The sequence below is a fragment of the Chanodichthys erythropterus genome, chromosome 16, assembly GCF_024489055.1.
Source record: "Chanodichthys erythropterus isolate Z2021 chromosome 16, ASM2448905v1, whole genome shotgun sequence".
NCBI lineage: Eukaryota > Metazoa > Chordata > Actinopteri > Cypriniformes > Xenocyprididae > Chanodichthys > Chanodichthys erythropterus.
Window position 1 is genome coordinate 4,466,579 of NC_090236.1, and position 8,463 is coordinate 4,475,041.

Below are 8,463 nucleotides of genomic sequence, written 5' to 3' on the forward strand. Positions count from 1 at the left end.
GACTTCTGTGAAGTCTCCCGTTCAGACTGGCCCCAGGCTGGTTTGTGCTCCCCTGTACCAGGGTTCTCTAGCGCAGTGGTTCTCAAACCTGTCCTGGGGACCCCCCACCACTGCACATTTTGTATGTCTCCCTCATCTAACACACCCAATTCAACTCTTGCACTCTCTACTAATTAGCTGATGACTTGAATCAGGTGTGTTAGATGAGCGTGACATGCAAAATGTGCAGTGGGGGGGGGTCCCCAGGACAGGTTTGAGAACCACTGCTCTAGCGCACAGCCTTCTCAGTGCTTTATCAGCCACTGAGTTGATCCTAGGTTGAGCGGATTATACTCCCCTCAATACTAGGGTTTATAGCGCTGAGTTCTGCTCTCCGGGATGCCCATCTCTTAATGGCCGCTAGCTGATGCCGCATGTAACAGGTAGGCCCTCGGAGCCTCCTTTGGGAATATGCTGGCATGTACCTTTAGTGCTTCTTTTACATTGTTTTTGAAGACAGTAAAAGGAATTTTATGTCGCTGGCTGGCCAGGGCTCCGGCTGACTCATTAACCTCATCTGTAGTTGGTTTGTTCTGCCTGGAGCTTGATAACACTGCCACGAGCTGGTTCCCTGGCCACATTCCCTTTAAGTGACCACTTCCCCACGGGTTGTTGGTCTCAGATTCCTCTAGCAACCTTGGCAGGCCTTTTACGGAAGGCCTCTTTTAGGCTCAGCTTGGGCTGTTGGCCGTAAGGAATGCTGTCACTGACAGCCTTGGAGAGTTGCTCCCAGTTTTTCCCTGGAACTGCCGGACGTTTGTTCAGACTTTTTGGACATGCACTCTCCTTCAGCATGGCGGCGTGGGTATCGTTCCCCATAGCATGATTTCAGCGCAGAGTTGAGTTCCCTTTTCGAAAGGGAACGTCTCAGGTTACGCATGTAACCATGGTTCCCTGAGAACAGGGAACGAGACTCTGCGCTTCCCTGCCATGCTTCGGGGTGCCTGCGGAACAGTCCCTCAAAGACGAAAAGGTGTCCGACTGTTTCCTCGGGCGCTCCCTTTATACGTCACGGTTTGCGCGGTTCGACGTCATAGGCTGTCGCCGGCCAATAGGATTGGAGTTGTGTGATTCTTGGCATTTCGAACACGGGTCACAAGTGGCGTTCCCCATAGCGCAATTTCACTGCAGAGTCTCGTTCCCTGTTCTCAGGGAACCATGGTTACATGCGTAACTTGAGACGTTTCCTTTTTAAAATACTTCAGTGAAGCGCCGAGAAAGACAATTGTATTTTCACTGCAATAAATAAGTAGGCCTATCCGTTTCCACTAAAAAATATAGCTTATAAACTTCCTAAAAGATATGTTCACCTTATCAGCAAAACTGCATAAATTTGATTAGAATTGTTTAAAACAATTAAAATACTATAGGTGCGTACGTACACTTTTAGGATGAAATCTACGCAAAGTTTTATAAATAAGACCCCAGGTCCAGGCTGAAATATCACAATATCAATCATTTACATCATCAACTGTTATATTCCAGATATATAATAGGTCTGGAAATATTGATTCACATTTGATAGATTTTTTAAAATATTTGTTAAAGGTTGGGTATTTCAGGGAAGAGCAACTAAGCATTGAAAGCATAAGATCCCACCCTCCCTTCAGAGTTGTCAAAACCCACGCCTCCTCTAAAATACATGAACGCGCACAGCCAGAGCAGAGTCAGCAAAGTGTCATAAGAGATGGTGTTAAATCATGTTTTAAAGCACATAACATTAAAGAGAGTCAAGCATTATGACAAAAACTGTTTAGATAATTTGGTCCTGGATGGCCACTGTCTTGCAAAGTTTGGCTCCAGTATTCCTCAACACACCTGCCTAGAAATTTCTAGTATGCCAAGTAAGACCTTGATTAAATGGTTTAGGTGTGTTTAATTTGTGTTGGAGCCAAACTTGCAGGACTGTGGCCTTCCAGGAGCAGGATTGGACACCTCTTGTATAGAATTAATTAAAAAAATATATTAATTTCTCTCTCATTTATTTAACTCTGAAATAATAATCATCCAAAGCTTTTTCTTGTGACTTTTCCCTCTTTAATGGCAACAACTGATATGATGGTGACACATCATTTCAAGGTATTGTCATGTCTAAACTGGACTAATTTGGCCAGTCGTGTGTTGTTTTAATTAAAGGATTTTTGCTTTGTGACAGAAAAATAAAGAGTAGCCTCTATATAAGAATAGCCATCTAGCGTAGGCTACAAGAGTCATGGTTTGTGTGTGTGTGTGTGTGTGTGTGTACACTGCCATTCAAAAGTTTGGGATCAGTAAGATTTTTAGTGTTTTTAAGTCTCTTAAGGCTGCATTTATTTGATATTTTTAAAATGCAATTTATTCCTGTGATGCAAAGCTGAATTTTCAGCATCATTACTCCAGTCTTCTGTGTCAGTTTTGACACCAAAGCTCTGAATGGTAGTGTACAATGTTATAAATGCTTTCTATTTCTGATTTATATTCATCAAAGAATCCTGAAAACAAATTGTACACAATTGTTTTCAACATTGATAATAATAAGAAATGTTTCTTGAGCAGTAAATCAGCATATTAGAATGATTTCTGAAGGATCATGTGACACTGAAGACTGCGCAATGATGCTGAAAATACAACTTTGATCACAGGAATAAATTACATTTTAGAAAATCTTTAAATAGCAAACAGTTATTTTAAATTGTAATAATGTTTCAAAAATTACTGTTTTTTTTTGTATATTTTTAATTAAATAAATGCAGCCTTGGCGAGCAGACAAAACACTTTTAAAAACATTAAAAATTTTACAGATCCCAATCTTTTGAGCGGTGATGTATATATTTATTTATAAATATATTAAATAACTCCCGACTAATCGGCACTTATCAGTAGCAGTAGTTAAACAATAACATGAGATTAAAAAAATATAAATTCAACAAAACTTTAAAGTTTAATTACAGCTATGAGGTGTGTTTAATCTTCATTGATAGGTGGCCCAGGTTTTCTTATATATAAGGAGGGGGCTTCAGGTACAAAAGGTTGATACTGTTTTAGATCAGCTGTTTCTGTAAAGGATCCCGTAGTTCAAGAACCCCTCCATTAAAGGAGAGTAAACATGCAGAGTTCATCCATCTTTCCACACAGGCACTCTTGACACACCACTGCACATTTCCTTATTTTTTTTTTTTTTTTTTAACTAATCCTTTAAATTAAATTAATCACTTATTTTCCTTTATTTTTTCAGATTTATTTTAAATTGAATTTAAATAAAATAAATTTCAAAACTTAGAAACAAATCTAAAATTAAATCAATGCATATATCATCAATCAATTTTTAATTGAATCATGATCCCAATGAATCAAATCATTAGATTCCAAAAGATTCCCAAAAGATTTCTGGTAGATGGAAATGAAACACCATAACATGAGCTACATTTAAGAGAAGTTTTAATGATATTATATACTTTTTTGAGACAATTGTAATACCTAACTAAATAAAAATAAATAAAAAATGTTACCTGAGCAGATCCTTCCAAAAATGTGGATTTTAGTTCTCTTGGTCCAGGTAATGTGGTTGATGTTTCATCTGCCTGTTAAAATAAGACATTAATGCTGAAAGTTTGTACACCTGCTTTTCTTCAGGCAGACAGTGCAGTGACTTCAGTTTGCTTGAAGGAGCTCAACTTATACCTGAAGCTGCAGGAACTGTAAGACCCTAAGTTACAGAAACATGACAAACAGGTTCAACCTGAAGAAGCAGTCCAAATATGTCACAAGCTATCCATCTTTTTAGAAGTTTTTAAAGTCTGTCTGAAAGTATGTTGTACAAGGTGTGGCAAGTCATGCCAAAGCTTAAAGAATTAGAATAACTCTCAAGCATCTCCCAAAATGAAATAATCCACGGTCGTATCTGAAAAAGTCACACCTTCAGTCAATATGTTCATAAAGCCTGCTCTGTTTACCTCCTATAAGTTATAGAAAAAAAACTTTGATGACATGATGAAATGTTTAACCTTTAAAAAAAGAATTCAGTTGCAATACATCCACATCTTCTTCAAATCTTCTAAAACTCTGAAATTTTGGTAATAAAGTAAAATCATTTGCAAACTGTTAGTTTAAAGTTCATAGTTAATATATTGTAATCTGTCACTGTAATTAAAAATATTTTTAATTACATAATTATTGTTTAATTGGCTCATATGTAAAGAGTTAGATAATGTTTGTTTATTAACAGTTCTCAGGTCATGGAAAATTGGAAAATGTCATGAATGAATTGCTTTAAACCAATCTTAATTGGACATTAATTGCATTAGTATTAAAGTGTTCCTTAAAATGTTTACAAATACACTAAACATAACCCTTGTCGTAATGTTCAATATGCCAATTTTGTGTCTTGCAAGTCAATGTAAATGGTAAAATAAATAAATAAATAAATAAATAAATAAATAAATACTCATGAGATCACATTGTTAAAATACATCAGTGTTAGGGTTAGGGGGCAGAATATAGTTTAAGTATAAAAATCATTATTTCTATGTAAATTTTTTCTATATATTGTAATTATGATCACTTGTAATTGCTTTAATGAGCTCATTGTTCTGCCTAAAATTAATACATGATTTTAGCTAACTGCATGATTTGTATGTTCTTGAACTGTACATTTCAGAAATCTGGACATTACTTGGACACGTCACTCCTGATAACAGATCACTCTAAATTGAAATGTAGAAACATACATTTTGTATGAAGCTGCTTTAAAATGATATTTACTGTGAAAAGCATACAAATAAATGAGAAATTAATTGAAATGTGAAAGTCCCCATAAAACATTGAAACCCAACATATGTGTACTTTGTAAACATTTTAAGGAACATAATAAAGGTTGTTTTTAGCACTTCATTAATGACATTTTCCAATTTTCTGTGACCAAATCTAAACAGAGAACTATTTACTCCTAATAACAAATTAACAATTCTTTTACTACTGGTTTAAAATACTGTACATCACTTATAAGGTTAATAAGTTGTTAACAAAGCATAAAAACATTATCTAACTGTTATGAGATTAAACAATAATAATTTTGTTATTTACAGTGACAATGAATGAAGAGCTCACTATTTTTTATAGCCCAATAATATTAACTATGTAGAGACTTTCCAAAGCAAATATAAAAGTTGGTATTACAAAGGAATGAAAGTATCTATACATTTCACCTGTATATTGTTTTTTAAAACAGGGACTTGTTGCACAACATTACATTTCAAAGCGTATTTAAATGTGTTTTTATGCACTATACAGGCTTTGTCGAGACAGCATTCTTCCAATGCATGTCAATCAAGGGTTTTTTATTGACAAGTTATCTCTCTGTCTCTTACGCACAAAGTCAAGGCTTTATCCTTTGTCGAGACAGTATTCTTGCAATGCACCTGTTTCAGAGAAGTGCATTGGTTCGTTGATATAGTTTGCTTTCTCATCACAAGCGCTCCAGAGTTCTTTATTTTTTTAGACCACCTTGTTCAGTACAGATTATGTTGGTGATCATCTGAGAATCAGCATGATTGCAGTGTTCATTTAGACAATGCCAAAGCAAGCCAAACTAAAAAGGTTCTGAATGAATTCAATGATCCATTCGGAGCAAGTCTCCAGTGAATGAACAAGTCTGACTGAAAATTAGCCAAGAACTGGGTTAGGGTTAGTCCAATCCCAATCAAGTGCGCGCGACTGATGGTGAAAAGTAAGTCAGCCCACTAATGCTGAATGTTTAGGTTCTGTCTAACACGAAATACTATTCTTCTCATTTGTTTCACTATATGAAAGGGCCACAAGAGAATAATGGAATAAATTAAGACAGTATCATCAGCATATTGTGCTGAAGTTCACATAATGCAGCGTCAGACAGCTCCATCAATGCCAATGCCAACAGACCCATCCCAAAGGTCACAATACTCTCGGCATGGGGCCTAGGTGAGAATCTGTGTGGAATCAAAGGAATATTCCTGATTAAGTAGTAATTAATAGTAGGGCTGCACATTAACTAAAATAATACTCAGATTGTGAAATGGCTTGAGTGTGATTTAATTGCATCAATGTACAGTATGTGCTCATGTTCTTTTACATACAAGTGTGTTCAGTGTCTCAGAGCTCAAAATACCCCACAGATAATTTTATATAGCATGATAAAACTGCCACTTTTTGGGGTTGAGCAAAAACGTGCTGTTTCATTGTGTGCCCTTTAAATGTAAATGAGCTGCTGTGGACGGAGAGGGCGGAGCTTCAAGAGCTGATTCTCCGGTGTCAGGATTTAGTCAGGACGCACTATAATGTCAGAAACTGCTAATATATGCTGCATGGAGATAGAACAGATATAGTTTAGTTTAATTACGGATATAACTTATATTGTCTTCTTGTTTTTAACCACTATAATAGTACAAACCTGTACTAAAAAATCACTGTAAGAGCTTAATAAAACACAGTGCAGGTGTGCATTAAAATATTTTCCATAAACTCCCTCTCTCTCCCTTGCATTATGATCAACATACATTGCAAAATAACAGTTACACAGATACACTCCTTACAACTAACAGTAAACAAATATATAAAGACCTTACCTTCTTGGTTGGTGCTTAATAAAATGGTAAACTTTATATCTATAAATAAACTCCGATGAACTGTAATAAAGTGCTCTCACCTTCATTACTGCTGAATCCAGTATCACTCTGGAGCTGGGGTGTCCAGACTAGGTCCTGGAGGGCCAGTGTCCTACAGAGTTTCGCTCCAACCAGCTCCAAAACACCTGCCTGTAAGTTTCTAGTATATGCCTAGTTAGACCTTGATTAGCTGGTTCAGGTGTGTTTAATTAGGGTTGGAGCTAAACTCTGCAGGACTGTAGCCTGACACCTCTGCTCTAGAGACTGTAAGCTGGATCACGAACAGTACTGATCTATCCTTGAGTAACAACTTTTTAGCACCTCTGGCATTCATTCACAAAGCAGTCCGGTGTGAAATGACAGCTTTCACAGCTGCGAACACGCTCAGGGCGGTTCTATGTTAAAACAGCAGTGTCTGTCAACATTCATGGGCAGGGCCTGTGGCTAAAGTGACATCAAACTGCCAGGGATCTGGAAACAGCTTGTTCTGAGACACTGCTTATGATTTATGGGGATTAAAAAAAAAGGAATGGTTGGATTTTTATCATTATAGGGTGGTTGTGTACACACACTGCCAACACACATTTATAAACCATGCAAATGTGAATTTTGCATAATAGGTCCCCTTTAAACTTGTAATGAAAAGTGCTTATAAACTGGCTGTTGTCAACAAAAGAGAAGCTTTGAGGCAGGGGTGTCAAACTCCGTTTCTCTAGGGCCACTGTCCAGCAAAGTTCAGCCAAGGATCAAGGATTACTAGAAACTTCCAGGCAGGTGTTTTGAAGCTAAACTTTGCAGGTTCGTGGCCCTCCAGGAGTGGAGTTTGACACATGTGCTTTAAGGGCCTCCTGTGGTTTTCCACCAAAATAAAAGTCTGATGGCTTATTGTTTGAAAATTAAAACCGTTAAGACAGACATAAATATTTGTACTGTAATTTTATTGAACTGTAAAATAAAATAATTATTTTTTTTCTAATGCTTGTTTTTTTTTTGTGAAATATAGCCGTGAAATTGTGATTTAATTTAGTAATAATGTAATAATAATATTGTTATAATCATTATTTAGTTTGTATAGTCTTTTCATTATTATAATCACAATTTTCTAAATAGTCACATTTTCTAGCCGAAAAATCGCAATGAGATTCTATCCCCCAAGTCACAGCAGGATGTGCAAATCTGCAATTGTTGATATTAATTATTTTGTTTTGAGCATGCACAATTCATTATCAACCATTTGATTAAATTTGTCATCTAACAATTTCTTGGGTAATCTTAAAAACACTAATAATTTAATAACACTGTTAAATATAATCTTTAGCAAATCAAAATAAATATCCATTATTCATACTGTACATTATAATGCTGTGATGTAATCATACTATTTTTTTTCTAAAAAATCACAGCATTATGGAGTTTTAATTATGGCTATTTGCTATCAGCTAAAGTATGATGGTTACAATCAAATTCCCCCTTGTATAATTTCAAACACCAAAAAACAAACAAACAAACAAAAAAACTGTTTTAGTGTTTTAACCTGTTAACTGTCACCCCCACTTTTTGTTTTAGACAACAAAATGCACTATCCAAACTTAAATGGTTGTAATTCAAGAATTCTTTGGAGTATAGACATAAGGCTGGTCTTGTTTTAAAGATGAAATTTGGCAGATTATTGTAAAAGTGAAATAACTTATGTAAGTGAAACAGAAAAAAAGTTATAGAAGTTTGTTTATGAAAATATAAAATGTTAAAATATAATATTTTATATTTTATATAAATGTATATTTTACAAAACAAGTTTTACTCTAAA